Source organism: Diplotaxodon limnothrissa, linkage group LG14 (genome assembly GCF_057381915.1).
Source record: "Diplotaxodon limnothrissa isolate DT_005_m linkage group LG14, D_limnothrissa_male_GT1.1, whole genome shotgun sequence".
In the NCBI taxonomy this organism is placed as follows: domain Eukaryota; kingdom Metazoa; phylum Chordata; class Actinopteri; order Cichliformes; family Cichlidae; genus Diplotaxodon; species Diplotaxodon limnothrissa.
In genome coordinates, this window is record NC_140609.1 from 33,797,612 (window position 1) to 33,817,103 (window position 19,492).

The 19,492-nt window shown below is 38.4% G+C and overlaps 1 protein-coding gene and 1 long non-coding RNA gene across 2 annotated transcripts in view; one reads left to right on the forward strand and one right to left on the reverse strand.

The window, feature by feature from the left end:
- Positions 1-19,492, reverse strand: part of cadm2b (cell adhesion molecule 2b) — a 168,376-nt gene that overhangs the window by 138,575 nt on the left and 10,309 nt on the right. The gene's annotated exons all lie outside the window — the stretch shown is intronic.
- LOC146619234 (uncharacterized) lies at positions 9,715-18,550 on the forward strand. The gene is made up of 4 exons (XR_014906793.1): positions 9,715-9,793; positions 17,164-17,215; positions 18,105-18,260; positions 18,494-18,550. It is a non-coding gene; the product is annotated as an uncharacterized LOC146619234 (long non-coding RNA).

Genomic DNA, 19,492 nt, shown 5'->3' on the forward strand with positions numbered 1-19,492 from the left:
AGTATGTATACATAATCAGAGATGAAAGCAGCATATTCTGCAGCTATGACGGGGGTGGTATTTGGTACAGGCAGGGGAAATAAGTTTAAATTAAAGAATAATATAACAAAGGAAGTGATAAAAAATGTTTAGGGAATAAATAGCCTAACATAAAAAAAAAACTGCTTGAACAAATGTGGTGCATTTCTCTCATCGCAAACAGTCATGTAGAATAACAGTCGGGAAGGGGTTTTTTTATGTTACTATAATAAAATGCGGCATTTTAAATGTGATTAAGCAGAAATATTAAGAAACATATGGCAGTTTAGTTCCCAGCTATCACGTCAAGGTGAACTGACTGAATTGTTTTTGGTTACATTTAAAAAAAAGTTATAACATTTTTTAAATCTTATAACCTCATCAAATGGCCATTTGTTATCAGTCCAATGCATATTGCCAGGAAGTGGCCTCCTCTTCTCATGACATTTAGCCATTTGAATGAAAGTAATGATGAGTATGTTTCCAGTTTAATACAATAACTGTAGTTTAAGTTCTTACAGCTGTATTTAGCTTTCATTTTGATTCAATCTTTAATTTTGCTTTTACTCTTTGTTTACGTTCAACGTCACGTCTTTGTTCTGTTAGCCACCCTTCATTTCTTTGTACCCAACTTCCAAGGAGCCAGACTTTCTTGTAATTTTCTAAGTGGTCTTAAATGATAGTTCTCCGAGCTATCTGAAGGTCCTTTAAAGTTTTTTCTTTGGACATCTGCTTCCCCCTCCCATATTTTCAGTCCAGACTTTTCACACAATTATCTTTTTCTTTTTGATAACCTATGAATCATTTAAGTATAAAAAACCTAACTCAAGGGATGAATCCATGCCGTGTCTAAAATTAAACAATTTTAAATTGTGTTACTGTTAATCTATCACAAACACAAATAAATCGTTGCCTTCTCTTCAGTTGAATCTATGAAAAATGCCAAAGGTAACAGTTTGACAGGCATAAAAATACTATCTTTATTCTAAAAGAGCTATTTGCCAAAATGTTGGTGTAGGTGGTGCATGGTGATGCACCTGTACTTAACAAAATTTGAGGAAACTGAACAAGTAGCAGACAAAAGGTGGCAGCTGTAAAAGGCTGTCTACTGTTAGATTATAATATTATTTTATGCCACGTTATACCTCTAACTAAAGATTGTGAATTATTATGTAGTTTTAGTTTGCATTATTCTCCTGAATTAGAAGAAGCTGATAACTATTGCATTCGTTAAACTGATTTGCATTACATTAGACTGCTGATTTATTGTGGATGAATGATATTGTTTTATGATGTTATAAGAAATACTGTTTGCAGAAAGTCATCGCCTTATTTGTCTGATTAGAAGAGAACAGAACATGCTGGAGTTTTCTGCCCCAACTCAGCAGGAGCAGATAAACGGGGAGCCAAGGTCGTAGCTTAGGCGCCGTGTGAGAGAAAAGCATGTGAATGTTTAGGCTTTTATGATAAGGTGGGAGAACCAGAGGCTATAAGAGTTTGAGCAATAATAATAACTGAACAGTATCTGAAGGTCATGTCGTTAAGAAACAGGAAAAATATCTCTGTAACAAGATCTGACAGATACACCTGACCGTTCACTTGATCCATCTACTGTTTGCCCAAGCTTCATTAAAACATTCTCAATTGAAGGGTGGCTGTCAAGGAAAATGTTGTTATTTTTGGTTAAATCATAGTCAGAGAACATACACATCGCCAATACATTAAAAGCCTGAATAGAAAAAATCACACGCAATAAAACACTATCAGACATGGACTGGCCTCAACATTTTTCAGCCTGTATCTCAGCATTCTTGAAGCACTGTGGAAACATCTTGGCAGAGAGTGGAGCTAAAGGCAGCCAACATTCAAAGAAGAGCTTTGCAATGTCCTTCACGAAACCTGGAGAACTGTCTTAGTCCATTTTTACCATGCTCAGCTTTTATACTTTTATGCTTGTGTTTTGTTTTGTTTTTTTACCCTATGTCTAAATTTTATTTTGCCGTGTTTATTATATTTTATTGCTGCTACTGTTCTTGTGTTATTGTAAGGTGACCTTGAGGGTCTTAAAGGCGCCTAAAAATGAAATGTATTATTATTATTATTATTATTATTATTATTATTATTATTATTATTATTATAGAACTCTTTCTGAACACTAAAGAAATTACAAGAAAGCTTGGAGAGAGAGTTCAAACTATGTTGCAAAATAAAGATGGTCACTGAGTTTCATGATTACTGACTTATACAAAACTGATTTTGCCTTATATGCTATACTTATATATATATTATTTCTATCAGTTTTGCATGCTTTAAATTGTCATACCTAATTCCAATTTTTCTAGCATAATATAAAGAAATGAACGGTAGCTTAAAACATTTACACTCTGAGGCACCAAAATACTAGTCTGGAAAAAACATAGTCTGTGTGGTTTCCCTTTATCATTGCCTGCAATCAATAACTGCCTTTCAAACCTGCTAGTAGGGGATGAATCCCAGTAGTCCTATCTATGGGACTGAAAATAAAAACCACTGAATGGTCTGATAACATTATAGTGGTCAGTATATACAATATATAAAATGTTAGAATTGAAAGCAATGGGTAATTGTGAATAATTTGTTCTCTGTGCATGAAATGCATTACATTTCCTCTTCAAATGTTCTCATAAGACCACTACATTTTTCACAGACAGGACCTTAAAGTTCTGAGTATTAGGTATAAAAAGAATTCTTAGGATAATAATGAAAAGGTTGACTGCTCCCATCTAGACCTGTGATATTAATTCCATGTGGGACTGGCTCCCTATGTACAAGCCAGTGCCTAACAGACCCACTGCTGCTACACTTAACTCAACGGTGTATAAATTTATGCTTGATTTAGATGGATTACAGTTACTTTAGACAGTTTTTGTCAGTTTGAAAATAAGCAACAACAGAAAAAAAATTGTAATATTAGGAAAAGCCTTGTTTATGGCATTGTGTCATTGATGGCAACATCAGGTACCCATAGTTTTCTGTTTTTCAAGGTTTATGCCACGATTAAACAACCTATCAAAGTGTCCTAAACCATGACTTTCATTTATGTTAATGCTATCGTGCATGTGTGCGAGTCCGTCTGTGTAAGGGAATAAACTAGGGATTTGCTGAAGGTCTGTGTGCTTTTGGAATAATCATCTATCTAAATACATTTCACCCATTAGAGCTTATGTAAATGCTGTTTTTCTTTTGAAGTAAATCCATGGTTAATATATTTAGCACCTGAATATTACAAATAAATTTTACTATTACTCAAATTTAAAATAAAAACAACATAGAGTAAAGAAAAGTACCTATTTAAGTATTTAAATATTCTAAAAGTCTCAATTAGAAATAATAGAGACTGAATAAGTATGAATATGTTGGTTCGAGGAGTAACAAGCTTGACAATGTTCTCTGTTCTTTGGAGAGATGTGTTGTAATGCTGAAATATTAAACCAATTATTGGAGAAGACTAAGAGCTGTGCTCTTTGACTTGGTGACAGTATACTGCAAGTGGTGTTTCCATGGTTTCAGTTTAATGTGTTGTGGAAAGGCTTCTGTAAAAGTGCTTTTTTTTTTTGTTGAATGCGAACATGGATGGATGCTGATGGCAATGACGGAGAAACACCAACATAAGCTATCCTGAGTCACGGAGGTAAGCTGAGCACAGAAACCCAATTTGCACCCAGTTTATCTGTGCTGAGATAGCTTATCTTTATGGAAAAAAGTATGTTAATGCAAGGTGAAGAGCACATAGAACAGACTGGGCACACTCTTAAAAAATGAATTCTCCTTGCCAGAGAACACATAGCTGTACCTCATTCGAATATCTCAATCAAAACCCATTTTGAAGCGGACCATGTTCATTTACTATTTGTCATTTTGTTCACATGCTCAAGACTCCAGAGAAGCGGAGTCAAATGCCAAAAAACCATGAAGAGATGTTATTATCCACAGAACATACCCAGATACAGACTGCCTGGTGACATCAGGCATGAATGTCAGACAGAGTTTAGTTGGGGCACTGTTGCACCTAGTTTTCATTATGTTTGGTTGAGCACAAGGTTACGAGCAATAATATAAGGTTACCTACAGTTTTGGTGTTATCTAGGTCGCTCACATGTACACACGCGACAGACACAAACAGACATAAACACAGGCGTTTGCCAAGTCGGATCACATTCAAGACACTCATTTCCCTGTCTCCGATTTATTCGCCTAGTTAAATTACCGTCATGAATCATATAAAATTACCCATACAACAATATTTGTAAATTGCCCTTAGTTTTTATGTCATAAAGGCATTGTACAAGAGCTATTCTCAAAAATCTAGATGATTTGAAATATTATTGTATTCTTGTTTTGTTTTGTTTTATTTATTATTCATTTGCTTAAAAAATCTGTAATAAATAAGTAAATAAAGCAAGGTATGCCTTAAAATTCTCTTCATACAGTGCCTCCAAGCACACTGTAGCTATGGCTATGGAGGGTACCTTCAGATTGTAGTCTGGCAGTTCCTCGTTGAGTTATATAAAATGCTTAGAGCTCAGCATCACAGAACTGGTTGGTATGCCATCACCATAGAAAGCAATTGTGTCCAGAGGGACTACTTCTATATCCAGTTACCTCCCAAAGTGAGTGCTCAATCAGGGCTAGAACTATGAAAAAGGAACATACACTGTTTCGCCTTCCAGAAAAGTAAAGATTTAAATGTTTCATCATCTCCTAAACAGTTTCACAGAGATCAATTTGTTTTTTCAAATCAACCATACATTTAAAAGAAAACCTTTTTTTATTAACGTGTCAAACTTCTGATTGGTTATGGTTTTGGTAAGGTTGCCTTGCTGTAAAATAGAAATCCTATGCTATCTTTTACACAGTGACCCTGAATTCGCAGCAAACAGGGCACTTTAACACTGACAAGCAATTTCTTTTAACCACTGGCTCAGTTTCTATATCTGACCATATAGTTTTCTCCCAGTCAAGACCACCGTTCAAAAAAAATTGCAATCAATTTTTCAAGACATCTGCCATTTGGTCAGTGTAACTGAACTGCAGCCTACACAAAACACCGTTTTCATGAACCTGCGAATGTTAACTGGATCTCTCTTTTTTTTTTTCAGCACAAAAGCCTCCTACAAGTATGCGTCCGATTTGAAAAGTGACTGTCGGCAGCTTTCCACCGAGAGTCCATATGGTCTCTGTATTTATGAGGTGATGAGGCTTGCTCCTGGGGTTCAGAGTGGTCATTATCTGGGAGATGCTACAGCTCCAGTAGTTAAGGTCACCCGGTCTACACCAGATATCCTCACACTCTACCAGAACTGGAGGATACTAAATGTATAATCATCTCTGACTCCATAAAAGCAGGGTCTACCCAGACTGATCATTATATGAGCTTATTGTAGGATCCATCCTGGCTTTATATCCTGCTATTTCAGCACCATCCCAAATAGCACATCTTCACTATCATTTTTTTCTAATACCTGGACATACCTGCCTATAGTAGACAGATGGGTATCAAACACTGGAAGATGTTACCTTGTATTTTTGACACCTTTGGAATCCATTTATAAATTGAGAAAAAAAATGTGCCCAATAAAATCATGCATAACACATGCCAAAACTTCAGGGATGATATTTTTGAAGCCACAGCCACGAGGGAGCTGTGACCTCAGTTAACATGTCACACTGCTGCCTTTGTAGAAATTTCTAAAATTCTCACCATTAGAGTAAGTCTGGGTACACATTTTTATGCATTTCTTTAACTGCAGCATTATGTGGAAAATGTTTCTAGTGACAAGTAAGATTTTCTAGTCTGACAACAGTCTAGTATCACTTTGAAGGTGTAATTGGGAGAAAAAGCAATTTGCAATGTTCAAAGAGGTTCAAAATGACCCTACAACTATGCACACTGGGAGTTGTTAAAGTTTAGATATCACACCACAAGGTCAAATACGCTGTTGTAAATTAAAGGTCTTATGAGTAATTGATGAGAAATTATGTAGAACTGAATCAACGTATGTCCTTAAAGCCCACTTGTGTATAAATATCAGCAGGTATATTTAACAAACCCAGGCTCTCACAGAGAACATGTAATTACTTGAATTGAATGAACTGCAAAGCACACAAAATTATTTAATTAAACTAAACTAATTGCACCCTTTATTCTTCATTTCAGTGCACATTGTAAGATCAGTGTGGCGTTATGTATAGGCTGTTACACAGTAGAATTTATGATTTCAGTTGGTGTAATATTACTAAATCTAAAATACTCCAGGTCCCATACAAATGTGGCTGTTCACCCTTTTTTAAGAAGCCTAGATCAGTGATAGATAAATTTGTGGAACACTGGCTGAATCTCTGTGTTTGCCAAGCCCTCGTGCTACTGTTTGTGCCCCATAGATATAGTGAGAATTATCTCTGTTAAACCAAATGGTTTTGCAAGTTTGCAAGTGAAAAGCATGACATTCAGTGACTTACCAGATGCAATATGTGCCATGTTTTTTATATTTTGTTTAGGCCCATGCGAAACCATGTGTTGTACCACGTGATGATTTTAAATGTATATGTGGTTGTAATTCAAAAAATGCCATTCACTGCTGCAGTGAATGCTGGGTAATTACAGTAAAAAAGAAGGAATGACCCTTTTGTTGTAAATGGGTATGGAATGCAAACAGATATGCTTACCTTCAGCTCTGCTGAGCTTTTACACTCAGGAGTTTAGCACCTTGAGTTTTCAGTTTCAGTCAAACTCATACTTGACAAAATGTGACTGGTTAAAACACTTTGCCATCTGTGTAAATCTTATAGATACATACCTAAAGTAAAAAAGAGACAACTAGAATGGTAACTCTAGCGCATATCTTCCAACAAGACCAACACTCTTATGTCAGACTGCACCAGATGTTAATGGCTGCTTCATTTGCCCATCCATGATTCACCTCTCCACCAAGTTTTGTGAAATTTGGCTGTGCAGTTTTTGCATAATGTCTGTCACAAACAAATCAACAAACAGACAATGCAGAAAGCACTTTTACATCTTCAGCTCTTGCCTTGGTGAAGGAATGATTATTCTTCCGTGTCAGAGTGAACTCCTTGGTGTGAACACACCTTCTGAATGTCACCCTCACGCCGTGGTGGTGGCGGCACAAGGTGGTGACACTGTTTCTGATTCTTAAGTTAATTTTTGAACTGCTCTTCTCAATGGTGTGAAGGCTCTAATATATTCATCTGTGTCCTTTCAAATGTTAAGATCCTCAAATTTGGAAACAGATTTCCTTTTTCTTCCTTTTCCACACAAAACTACCAAAAACCAGAGTAAATCTTTGACACACCAGTATGCTGTACTACTACTCTATGTAATGGCTTAACCTGCATTTTATAATGGCAGTCACAGGAGGTGAAGGAAATAGCAGACATATACAATGACACTTCTCTCAGCCTTTTACAGTGTGCCTTCCTGCTCCACACCTTCTCTTACTTTCCCCTTCTTGCTCTAAGCTTAGCAGCTTTAAGGCCCCCCCCCCCCCAAGCAAAGCATGCTCTCTGGCTCTGAGCACTGGCATCTCTTGCATCGGTATGCAGCTCCCGTACACACTGCTGATCCCTCTTTATGAGGACATGAGTTTCAGTGCTTTTATCCCCCACCTTCCCTTGCAAATATGCCTGCATTCAGTATCTACACTTCAGCTTTAGAGACCTGTGGGAAGCTTTTAAAGAGGAAGTCAATAAAAGGGTATAAACATGCATGAGCTTAACTTTGTGCTTTTGGTGTCTTTATTCTAAAGTTAGATTTTCTGGATAGCATCTCACTCATGCAGATTTATAAAACAAAATAATTTCCCAGTTCTTGCACTGAAGCACAGCTAGAATTTTTAGCATTACTGTTTTTGTAAGAAAAAAAGAAAGAAAAAAGAAAAGTGTTGTTTAGCTTTAAAAGAATTAAGAGAATTATGATAATTATGCGTTTTATTTTTTAAATCAATTGGATATGTTTACCATCAATGTTAAGATATGATTTATTGTTTGTGCGAACATTACTGGACATCATCTATACCAACAGATATATATAGTGGGCTTATAAAAGCCAGATTTAGAACAATCATATACTTATTAATTAAGTACCAAGACCTGAAAATACTTATTTATTAGATCAATTGTTTGATGCTATACCTTTTAATGTGCTAACTTTGTTTGTTCTCTCCTAATACAAACAGAAAATGCGATGTAACCAACGCATGCAGAGCTTGAAAACTGCAAATGTATGTTGCATGTTAAACTGTCTTCAGGCGGTGTATACGGCAGGGATTAGTCTACACATAAGTACTTGCAAGTTTGCTTAATAAAATAAGAAAATAAACAGGTTAGATTGGTGCTGTTTTCCGGATGCTCTCGGGCACAAAAGCAGGCTCTTTGCTTATTTTGCATTAATAAACACACTGGGGACAAAGAATAAAATCCAAAACACATGGGAAAATGGCATAAAATATTTCCTGACATGAAGACGTTTCTAATTAAAGTCCTCTTTGTGTACTCTTTACATTGGCATCTTTTTCACCTTTTCAACTTCCTGCAAGTTTTCTCATAAATACGGAGATGTAGAAATCTAAAGAGGAGTGAAGACACCAAATTTCCTTATGATATGAATCTTTCCAGGCACCGTATGATAGCCTCTTTGATGGACAGGTGACCTGCCATCCACACCCGTCTGTATTCAGCAAAACGTTCAGAAAAAAACTCAGATAGTCTACAGCTCCTGAAACCCTGAGAGGGATTCAGCAAGCTGAGAATATAAATGGTTTTCATTTTTGTCCTGACAAATTATTACGAGCCTGTCTCACAAGTCAACAGTCTGTTCTTAGCACGTTTGCCGTTTCATCTTTATTTATTTTTTCCACTGTCTTTAATTTTGTACTGTGAACAAAGCATATCAAATCATGAAGCCATAAAATGCAAAACACTACCCTGGAATGAATAACTGCATTTGCCATGATTTGCTTCTTAAAAGTATATTACTTGCGAGTTGTATTCCAGCAACCTATCAAATTTCCAAAGATAGCACAACAAAGCCTCCTTTATCTGGAGCTCAGACGTCCAGTCTGACTGCTGGGGCAGTCGACTGAGGGACCTTTATGAGCTCAGAAACCCAGCGATGCAAAATTCTACTGGCGGTGTGCAGGTGATGGGCTTTCTGAGTTAATACATTAAAATAGTAGCATTAAATCCTCATGGTAAAGTGAGCACACTTATTCCAAATGCACTTAAACTCGCTGTATTCTTTTCTCTGCAAATATGTTTGGGGCGGTCTCAACTTTACTTTGTCCAGAAAAGACATATTTTTCAAGCACTATTTGAAAACAAGGTGCTTGGTGCAAGATGAAATGATCAGAAGATTAACTGCCTTGTCAACCAAAATAAATTAAAGCTGCTACACTGAAAAAAGTGATATTGTCTCCTTTTAAATATAGCATATTATATTTTGGTATATCTTTTCAATTCAAATGAGTAATTCCTGTCTACATATATAATTCGAGTAACTCCAGAATACATTCCCTGCATTTTAATCCAATTAATTTTAGTTAATTAAATGTAGCTCAAAATGCTTAAGTATGTTTTTCATAGCCTCCTGCTGGGCCATTTTGCGCATGCGTTAGGACAGGCCACCATTTTGCGCGCGGACTGAAGAAGCGGACTCTTTGTGTGCTGCAAGCGGGCTCAAGTTAATCGCACAACTTCATATAAAGGTGGTCTAGCTTCGGTAAGTAAACCTTTTACGGTCGTTTTTGTTTTATTTTTTTACCTCAGTCAAAGCATGTTGACTCTTTAAGACGTGTGCACATGGAGAAAGAAGTCTAAGTAGTTGTACACCTCTGAACTTTGTCATGAATTTGACTTAAGCTAGCTATGTGCTCTATTAGCTACTGCTCTAGGATTGCCAGGCTTCTACCGTTCTACCTTTAAAAGCCGGAGAGCAGTCAAATGCTGGAAGTGGAAGCTAAATCATAGTCATTCATATGTATATTAGGTTGTTAAATAGGAATTCTGGAGGGAGGGGAGTGGGGGTGTGTGATTGAGGGGGTGGGGGAGTGGAGTGTTTCAGTTTGCCATCTTAGGGAGAAATCAACACACATGGGTGTAGGTCCTTTGTTGCTGACATTTATTGATAAAAACAGTACAAAAACCAACCATTTGTACACATATTTACAAATAATAATAAAAAGCGAGTGAGTATATTACAACATTTTCAGCAATCACTCACAATCCTGGCATGGCGTGGCAGCAGAGGTTGAAAACACCTAAGAAATAAGATAAATTGTTATTTCCATAGCCCTTTTACACACAATGAAACACATAAACATAGAACCACAAAAGACCTGCAACATACCTGAGTGGTGAATTCATTGCGATCTGTCTGTCTAGTGGATTGAGGAATTTCCCTGCGAATCCTGTTGACTGTGCCGAGGATGGTGGTTTTCCGTCTAAGAAGTTTTTGCGCAAGTCAAAGCGATGTGAAAAAATTGTCCGTGGTAACATTTCTGCCCTTGTCTACGAATGGTTCCATCAGCCTCATTACTACATTTTCAGAAAGTCTCTCCCCAGTGGGACGATTGGGGTCCTTGCCAAGATATGGGAAGACATTGCAAATGTACTTGGATTTTAGGTCGCAAGCCACCCAAAACTTGATCCCAAACTTGTCAGGTTTACTTGCAATATTCTGCAGGAAACAGCACCGAGTCTTTGATGGGAAAAGCTGTTCATCAACGGTGATATGTAGACCAGGGTTGTAGCACGTGATGCAGTTGGTGACAAATGATCCCCACACACTGGAAATTGCAGCGAACTTGTCAGTCTTTGCTCGATCACAGCGGGTGGACTTGTCATCAAAGCGTAGGTGTTGCATGATGTCTTGGAAGCGGTTTCGTGCCATACAGGGAGTGCAGAATTATTAGGCAAATGAGTATTTTGTCCACATCATCCTCTTCATGCATGTTGTCTTACTCCAAGCTGTATAGGCTCGAAAGCCTACTACCAACTAAGCATATTAGGTGATGTGCATCTCTGTAATGAGAAGGGGATGCAGAGGGATGCAGCAGTCTCAAAATTGCAAAGCTTCTGAAGCGTGATCATCGAACAATCAAGCGTTTCATTCAAAATAGTCAACAGGGTCGCAAGAAGCGTGTGGAAAAACCAAGGCGCAAAATAACTGCCCATGAACTGAGAAAAGTCAAGCGTGCAGCTGCCAAGATGCCACTTGCCACCAGTTTGGCCATATTTCAGAGCTGGAAGAAGTCTGCATCCTTCAAGAAAAACATGATTTTCATGCAGGACAATGCTCCATCACACGCGTCCAAGTACTCCACAGCGTGGCTGGCAAGAAAGGGTATAAAAGAAGAAAAACTAATGACATGGCCGCCTTGTTCACCTGATCTGAACCCCATTGAAAACCTGTGGTCCATCATCAAATGTGAGATTTACAAGGAGGGAAAACAGTACACCTCTTTGAACAGTGTCTGGGAGGCTGTGGTTGCTGCTGCACGCAATGTTGATGGTGAACAGATCAAAACACTGACAGAATCCATGGATGGCAGGCTTTTGAGTGTCCTTGCAAAGAAAGGTGGCTATATTGGTCGCTGATTTGTTTTTGAATGTCAGAAATGTATATTTGTGAATGTGGAGATGTTATATTGGTGTCACTGGTAAAAATAAATAATTGAAATGGGTATATATTTGTTTTTTGTTAAGTTGCCTAATAATTCTGCACAGTAATAGTCACCTGCACACACAGATATCCCCCTAAAATAGCTAAAACTAAAAACAAACTAAAAACTACTTCCAAAAACATTCAGCTTTGATATTAATAAGTTTTTTGGGTTCATTGAGAACATGGTTGTTGTTCAATAATAAAATTATTCCTCAGAAATACAACTTGCCTAATAATTCTGCACTCCCTGTAGTTCCAATTATCTGTGGGTTTCCCAGGTTTGCTGACCAGCAGTCATTTACACTACCTTTCACCCCAATAGAAGCGTACGCTGCAGATGGAGAGCCAACGGCTAAGGCCAGGAGAAGTATCTCGAGTCGCCTTCAGAGCTTCCTGTGTTTCATCACTCTTGACATGCTTCATAGCATTCAAGAATGGACTATTCAACATGCACAGCAAACGGAGCATGTTCATTGGTTCATGGACCTCCCTGAACTAATGGCATTTATTGCAATTGTGATCTTGCGGGGGGTTAACAGGGTTCCATCTGTAAATGACTGCTGGTCAGCAAACCTGGGAAACCCACAGAATGCAAGAAAAATCAGGCCACTGTGCGATGTGTTCACTGCTACAGATACACATGTGGTAAATGCAGACGACAGATACCATGGCAGTGCCAGGATTGAGAGTGATTGCTGAAAATGTTGTAATGTACTCACTCGCTTTTTATTATTATTTGTAAATATGTGTACAAATGGTTGGTTTTTGTACTGTTTTTATCAATAAATGTCAGCAACAAAGGACCTACACCCATGTGTGTTGATTTCTCCCTAAGATGGCAAACTGAAACACTCCGCTCCCCCACCCCCTCAATCACACACCCCCACTCCCCTCCCTCCTGAATTCCTATTTAACAACCTTATATACATATGAATGACTAGCCAATTTAGCTTCCACTTCCAGCATTTGACTGCTCTCCGGCTTTTAAAGGTAGAAACACAAAATGATGGCTCCGCGGGGGTTTAAGAGTAATTGTATTGATGCGTTAAAATGTCATATGTTTTTAGCTTAGTTCTTGTGGCACACTTTGTACTAACAAATTATGGAACGAGGCAATTTCTCTGTAGTTAGCTGTAAAGTTCACTGTACAGTCGCCTGCAGTTTTAAGTGGAGAAATCGTCCCTCCCGCCACAACATTGGCATTAAGGAATAGTCGGGCGGGGGAGGGGGCTTCTGAACGCACCTGCACAGTCAGGGGTGCAGTAGGAAATAAGTAGGATTGGCGTTGCACAACGTCTTTTGTGCAGAAAAAAATAATGGTTGTAAACTGTGGAGGAGAATAACTCAGTGGTTGCCAAAAATGTGAGATCAAAAGGCACTGAGAGTGATGTTTGTCAGAACTGAAATTAACTCAGAAAAGAAGTTGCTTCACTTGATAGAGCTGAGTGCAAGACCTGTCAGCGGTCTGGTTTAGCATTTAAAGCCTCGCTACGTGCTTCCAAACCGCTGCATTTAATCTCAGAGAAAACTAACACAGAGAAGTAAAGCAAGTGTGTAAGTTCATCTCTTTATGTTTGCATAGTATTTCCATGTTGAGCTTAACAACCGATGTATGGAGCCACAGCTGGACTGGCTGTCGGAGTTTTGTATTGAGGGGGAAAGGAAGCGATTTGTTTTATACTTCAGCTAGAATGAAAAAAGACACAAAGCTGGAGTTATTCGGTGTCTTCATGCTGAACAGCTAAAACTTCTTCCCTCATTCTCCCCCCTCCCTCTCCTGTTGCTACTTCAATCATGAAACTGATCGATTATCAGGTGATCGGCTTTTCTGTCGCTAGTCTCTCTCATTTGTTAGTCACCCAGTTTGCGCTAGAAAGAGGAAAACGGCAGATAAACAACAGCAGCACGTTTAAGCTTGATAAGCTGTTGCTAGAATTTTTTTAATATTACTTCTAGTATCCGCTTATGTTTTCTGGAGCCACAGCCGTAATTGTCACGGACCCAGTTCCAGGGATTCGGGGTCCGTGAGCAGTGTGGACTACTATTGTAGTTATTATTATTATTATTATTATTATTATTATCATTATTGTGGTTGTTGTTATTATGGTTGTGTCTGCTGTCCTGTTTTTCCGTGTTGGTGTACTGTCAGGTGTTTAGGGGTGTGTGCTTGTGTATGTGAGGGTGCGGTCGTGGCAGGCACTTTTAGGCCTGGTGGGTGTGGCCCTGCCAGCTGACCGGTCCCACCCAGGAATCCACACACACCTGGCGCCGATCAAGCCTCGTCAGAGGAGCTTCAAAACAGTGTGGCTGAGAGCTCCTCGACGCTGGATCGTTGAGTGACTTCCCGTCAGTCTTAAGTGTATTGTGCAAGGTTAGTGCAAGTCTACTGTTAGGTTTTGTACTCACGGCTGCCTTTGGTATGCGTGTTTCCTCAGGAGGAATTGTGGCGACCAGGAGGCAGCACACGGAGAGTACACAGGGAACGGAGACAGAGCACGGAGCACGGGATAAAGGAGAAGACACGGAACGGGAGTTGGGATCGCACGGGGGGATTTATTGTTGTTCGGATTGTCACCACTGTAAATAAACACTGTTGCACTGTAGAGTCCTGCATTTTGGGTCCTCCTTTCCCCACGGTCTGCCAGCGAGACCGTGACAGTAATAGCTGCTGGTCATGATAGTTTGGATATGTGGTGAGAAGGAAACATGAAGGTGAAACCAGGAGAAGTTTTTACTGAATCATTAGAGCTGAACAGGTAATGAAGAAACAGGTTTACATTTTAGGTCACATGAATGAGTTGAAGGGAAGTTATGAACTGTTTCTGAGAGACAAATAACTCCAGGATCCTTTTTTAGGTAGCTGACATCTGGTAACTGTGCAGGGGCAGATCTAGCAAAGTTTTGCCAGGGGCCAGGTAGGGCATTAACAGGGAAAGGGAGACACAAAGACATAATTTTCTTTCTTATTCTCATTTAAAATGTCTAGCTTTTAATAAATAATTATTCTAAATCTTACTACCAAAGTGGTGATCTGGTTAAATGTATAGAGATCCATTATTGTATGTAGTAAATATTAAGTCTAATATATGCCCTAGTAATAGTAGTACATATAGCACTTTTTCCTTTGGGAAGGTACGCTGTCTGCGCTGTCTGCAACTGTATTGAAGAAAAATGTTGAATCAAATTATTATAGAAAAATAATTGATTTCTGTGCATTAAAGTAGATTACGTCAATTAAGCATTATCAGGCGGAGGGTGCGGGGTGGTTTCCTAATATTTTTGCTGGGAGTTGGCAGTCCTATTAGTTAGTTTAATATTTCTATGTACTGTTTAGAATACCTGAATAAGGAGGATGGTGTAAGTTTTTTAGGTTGATCAGTATTGCTGAAGTATAAAATATTTTGGGTGCAGTGTATTTTTTGCATACAGGTATAACAGAATAGCTTTAATGTTTTGTTTTTAAAACTGAGTATGAACTTATACAAAATGCAGCAAAATATTTATAAAAACAGTTTTATTTATTATAAAATACACTATATCAGATTCATATCGGCATCGGCAGATAATCAAATTTATGATATCGGTATCGGACATAAAAAAGTGGTATCGTGCCATCTGTAGTTTGCACAGAGGCACAAGTAAGATTTGTTTTGTTACAAGGGAGTATCATGAAGTAATGCACTAATGCAGGGCTCTAGAGTGCGACCAATTTGGTCGCAAATGCGACCAAATTTTTCAGTGGTGCTACTAAAAATAAATATTTGGTCGCACCTGTGCGACCAACTGTTCCGGTAACAAAAAAAAAAATCTCTGTAACTCTCCGTGTGGTCAACAACAGACACACATTATGCCCCTATCGTGGACTAAACCAATCAGAGATAGTCAGGGGCGGGACCTCTCTGATTGGCCGTGGTCCAGTTGAAAGTGCAGGTGGAAGAGAGAGGTGAGTAGCTTGAATAAAGCGATATCAATTCATTAACGGATTCCACACAAAGACCTAAACACGGAGCGGACCCAACACATCAGAATCAGCTTCGTCTTTCTCGGCTTTCTCACCCGACGGCCTGAACACGGACACGCTGTCGGAGCTTAGCGATTCTTCGGGTCCGCGCTGTGTTTACGTCTTTTTGCGCTGATTCTGAGCTGCAGGTTTTGCCTCTCTCCAACCAAAATTCACCGAGCCTGCAGCAAAAGAAGCAGCAAACTGCGCTTCACATTTGATCAATGTCGTCATGAATTCCCTCTGACTTTTGCTGTTTTGCTTCCACCACGATAAAAATCACACTTCCTGCACAGCTCTCTCTCTCTCTGTACTTCAGGAACAGTTTCCCGTCTCAAATCCGTTTTCTGCATTATTCATTCGCTTATTACCCACCAGTCTAGCGTTGTTTACAGCGCTTTTTCTTTTTTCACTTAAATGACCTCGGACAAGAAAGCCTAATTTCTGCTGTTCAATACTGAAGAAATTTAAATTTCTTAAAATTATGCAAAATTGCAGAGTATTTTTAAGGTTATCTGCTATAAAAAGCCAGACCAGGAAAATCTCCTTCATGTTTTCCTGTGTTTTATTCTCAGTTACTTTCACACAAAGGCATCTGCTGTGATTTTCACAATTCTGATGAAGTCTCATGTGTATCAGTACTGATAAATGATCAGAATTTATTTAACCAGGACTTTTCCTGGTTAAATAAAGGTTAATAAATAAATAAATAGAATTATAATATTTCTGACTGTCTGAGGCTAAATTGAATCAAATCAGGACTTTGAGAACCGGAATTGAATGGATTATAGAAATCAGTGATGATACTCAGCCCTAGTGAGCAGCCTAGGCCTGAGAGAAGTGGATGTACTGTAGCTGTGGGTAATAAGAAAAGATCAAAAGAACTATTGATAACTTTTTTGTTAAGTTAAGGCCTGATCTGTCTGAAATTCATAGCCAGTGCTCTGACACGGTGCCATCAATATTTGAATGTTGAAAAAGCACAGTGTATCCAGAAAACACATTATATGCTGCAGTAAATGCACTGCCCAAGTGTCCCCTCTCCCCACGGCCTTTCAGCAGCAGACAGCAGCAAACAGGTTGTCAGAGGAGGCCAAGATGATGATTAAGTTTTTAACATTTTCTACAATATTGACAAAGCACTTTAAGCACAAGTTTGTTAGTTAATAATTTAGAAATTAATATTGTCTGTATGGACTTCCCCCCCCAAAGAAAGTGCACATGTAAAACTGCGGTGTTAAGCGATGCGGTTGAAAAATTTGAGTGCGCCTAACTTTTGTGCCGGTACGCCTAAATTTTTAAAGTTAGGCGTACCGGTGCGCCCATGTCAAAAAGTTAGTCTAGAGCCCTGTAATGGCTTGGAAACGGTAATTGTTTGTCTTTCTAAAGTTTTTTTTTATTTTTATTTGTCTTCCTTTTCTGGCAGATTTTCTTCCCCTTATGTGTTACTGTTTATTCAAGAAGATGGTGTTATTTTGGTAAGTACATGCAAATTCCTTACATATTTATCACAACAGTATTTGTCACAGTATTGCAGGGACAAGTTTATCTATCTCATCTTAAGGGTTCTTGTGATTATTAATATTGATATTAATTAATATCAATTAATATATATGATTAAATTTCTTTTATCCAGGACAAAAGAAAAAAAAAACTTGCGAAAGTGAAATGAAAAACAGGAATTTAGTTCTTGTGAGTTAAGAGGATGCAGAGCATAGGGTTAGATGGAGGTGGATCATTCACTGTGGTGATCCCTGAAGGAAACCGCCAAGAGAAAAAGGATCAGATTGCAAAAAAAAATGTGGTTTGTTTGCATACATGAGTCTTTACGGTACCCACAGGACTCCTGAAGTATAAGTACTCTGAAGTTTGCAGAGCAATTTCAGAGATGTTTGGGGCTTACATGGCAAGCATGTTTTTAGTTGCACATCTAAATTTTCTCTGCTCTCTGTTGCTGATGGCAGAGTTCTGCCCCGCTGACCTCACAGGTGAGACACTCCCACCAGTGGACAAAGAGCACAGGAAAATGTGTTGCCAACCACCTGAAACAGACAAATATCTGCTTTTTAAAACCCTTTAAACCCGTTAAATGGACTGATGCCATTCATTTCTTCTTTGATTAACAGTAGTAACATCCTTCATGCACTGTATACTAACCCATATGATAATCATGCTTTATGAAGTGATGGCAATTGCATTGTAGCATTTAATGAAGAAATAACAAAATAATCATACCAATGATTAAGCACCAGTCTTCTTTTTTTCTGTGTGTGTGTGTGTGTGTGTGTGTGTGTGTGTGTGTGTGTGTGTGTGTGTGTGTGTGTGTGTGTGTGTGTGTGTGTGTGTGTGTGTGTGTGTGTGATACAGGTAAATGCTGAATTCCAGTGTATTACAACACTTCAACTGGAGATGACCTTCGCGGCACAGTTAGACAGAATTACACCTCAGTTGATGACAGTTTTCCAGAAGAAGGGCGGTGTTTCTGGGCAGAAACTTGCCCACCACTTGCAGATCATGCAAGAGGTAAATCTGAATATTGCAAATTCTATTTGGATTTCTTTTGTCTTAAGTGGCAGGTCACTGGTGAGTCCAATAAGCCGTTTTAGGTGACCAGCCAAGCAATCTAAATTTTGAAATTTCATATATAAATTTTATTTACTATGTTTGAACTGACATATGATAAAATTTACTTATTGCGAATGTCAGACATTGTTCTTTTTTCCAAATTGGTTTAATCAGCAACTCTCTTTAAACAGGCTGAAAGTGATGTTAAAGTGAAAAGGGAAGCAGTTCTCAGGGCACTTTGCCTCTACCTTTGTGAAGAGGACGGAAGCCTTATTCGGGAGTTCTTTGTAAGTCATTTAAGTCATTGTAAGCAAGTCATCTATACACACACTTTTTAGATAGATATCTGTGTGTGTATTACACACACACACACACACACACAAACGACTAGATTGGAATTTAATTGTAGAGTTAATTGTTTTTTCTTTTACCTTTTTATTAAATGTTTAGGACATTGAAGGAGATGATATCCAGAGAGACCTGAAGAAGCACACCATGGGCATTTATGTCATCAACAGGGAGGATGGACAAAATGGACATTATGATGACATTGGAATATTTGTTGAAGGGGAGATAGTCATGGACAACATTGGATCTCTGGCCCAAGCTTGTGCATTGATGCTTGGAGTAATCTATGCACTAAACCTAGCCTTCCCCAAGGAATTGAAGGACTATTATGAATTCATTTAGAAAGTGTTGATGGGATTCGATGGTGAAAAGCTCTCCCCCAAAGTCTTTGGGCTGAAGAACAAAATTGCTACTGGATAGGAAGATTTCTAAAATAACACATCAAGAGAATGCTGTTATGTAAATTACCAATGACTGGTGCTCTTGTGAATAGGAGTGAAACTCTTGTACAACCATCATTTGTTCTGTGTTATGTTTCGATTGAACATTTTAACTTTCAATAATGAATGTTTCACGTGTGGTACATTTGAGTAGCTTGAAGAGCAACTTTGTAATTATTCAGTTATAGCTGCTGCCCTGCGTATAATCAGTGTTAACTCAACCGGATAAAAAAAAAAAAAAAAACATTCATGATTACCACACTGCAGCACACTGGTAACACTTTAAAGACTATTAATTGTTTTGAAGCGAGTATGTTAGGTCAGAAAATATGTAAAACATTCAGAATCTTCAAGGAAGGACTAGAATGGAAAGACAGTGGTCAATAAGCAGTAAGGAAAACA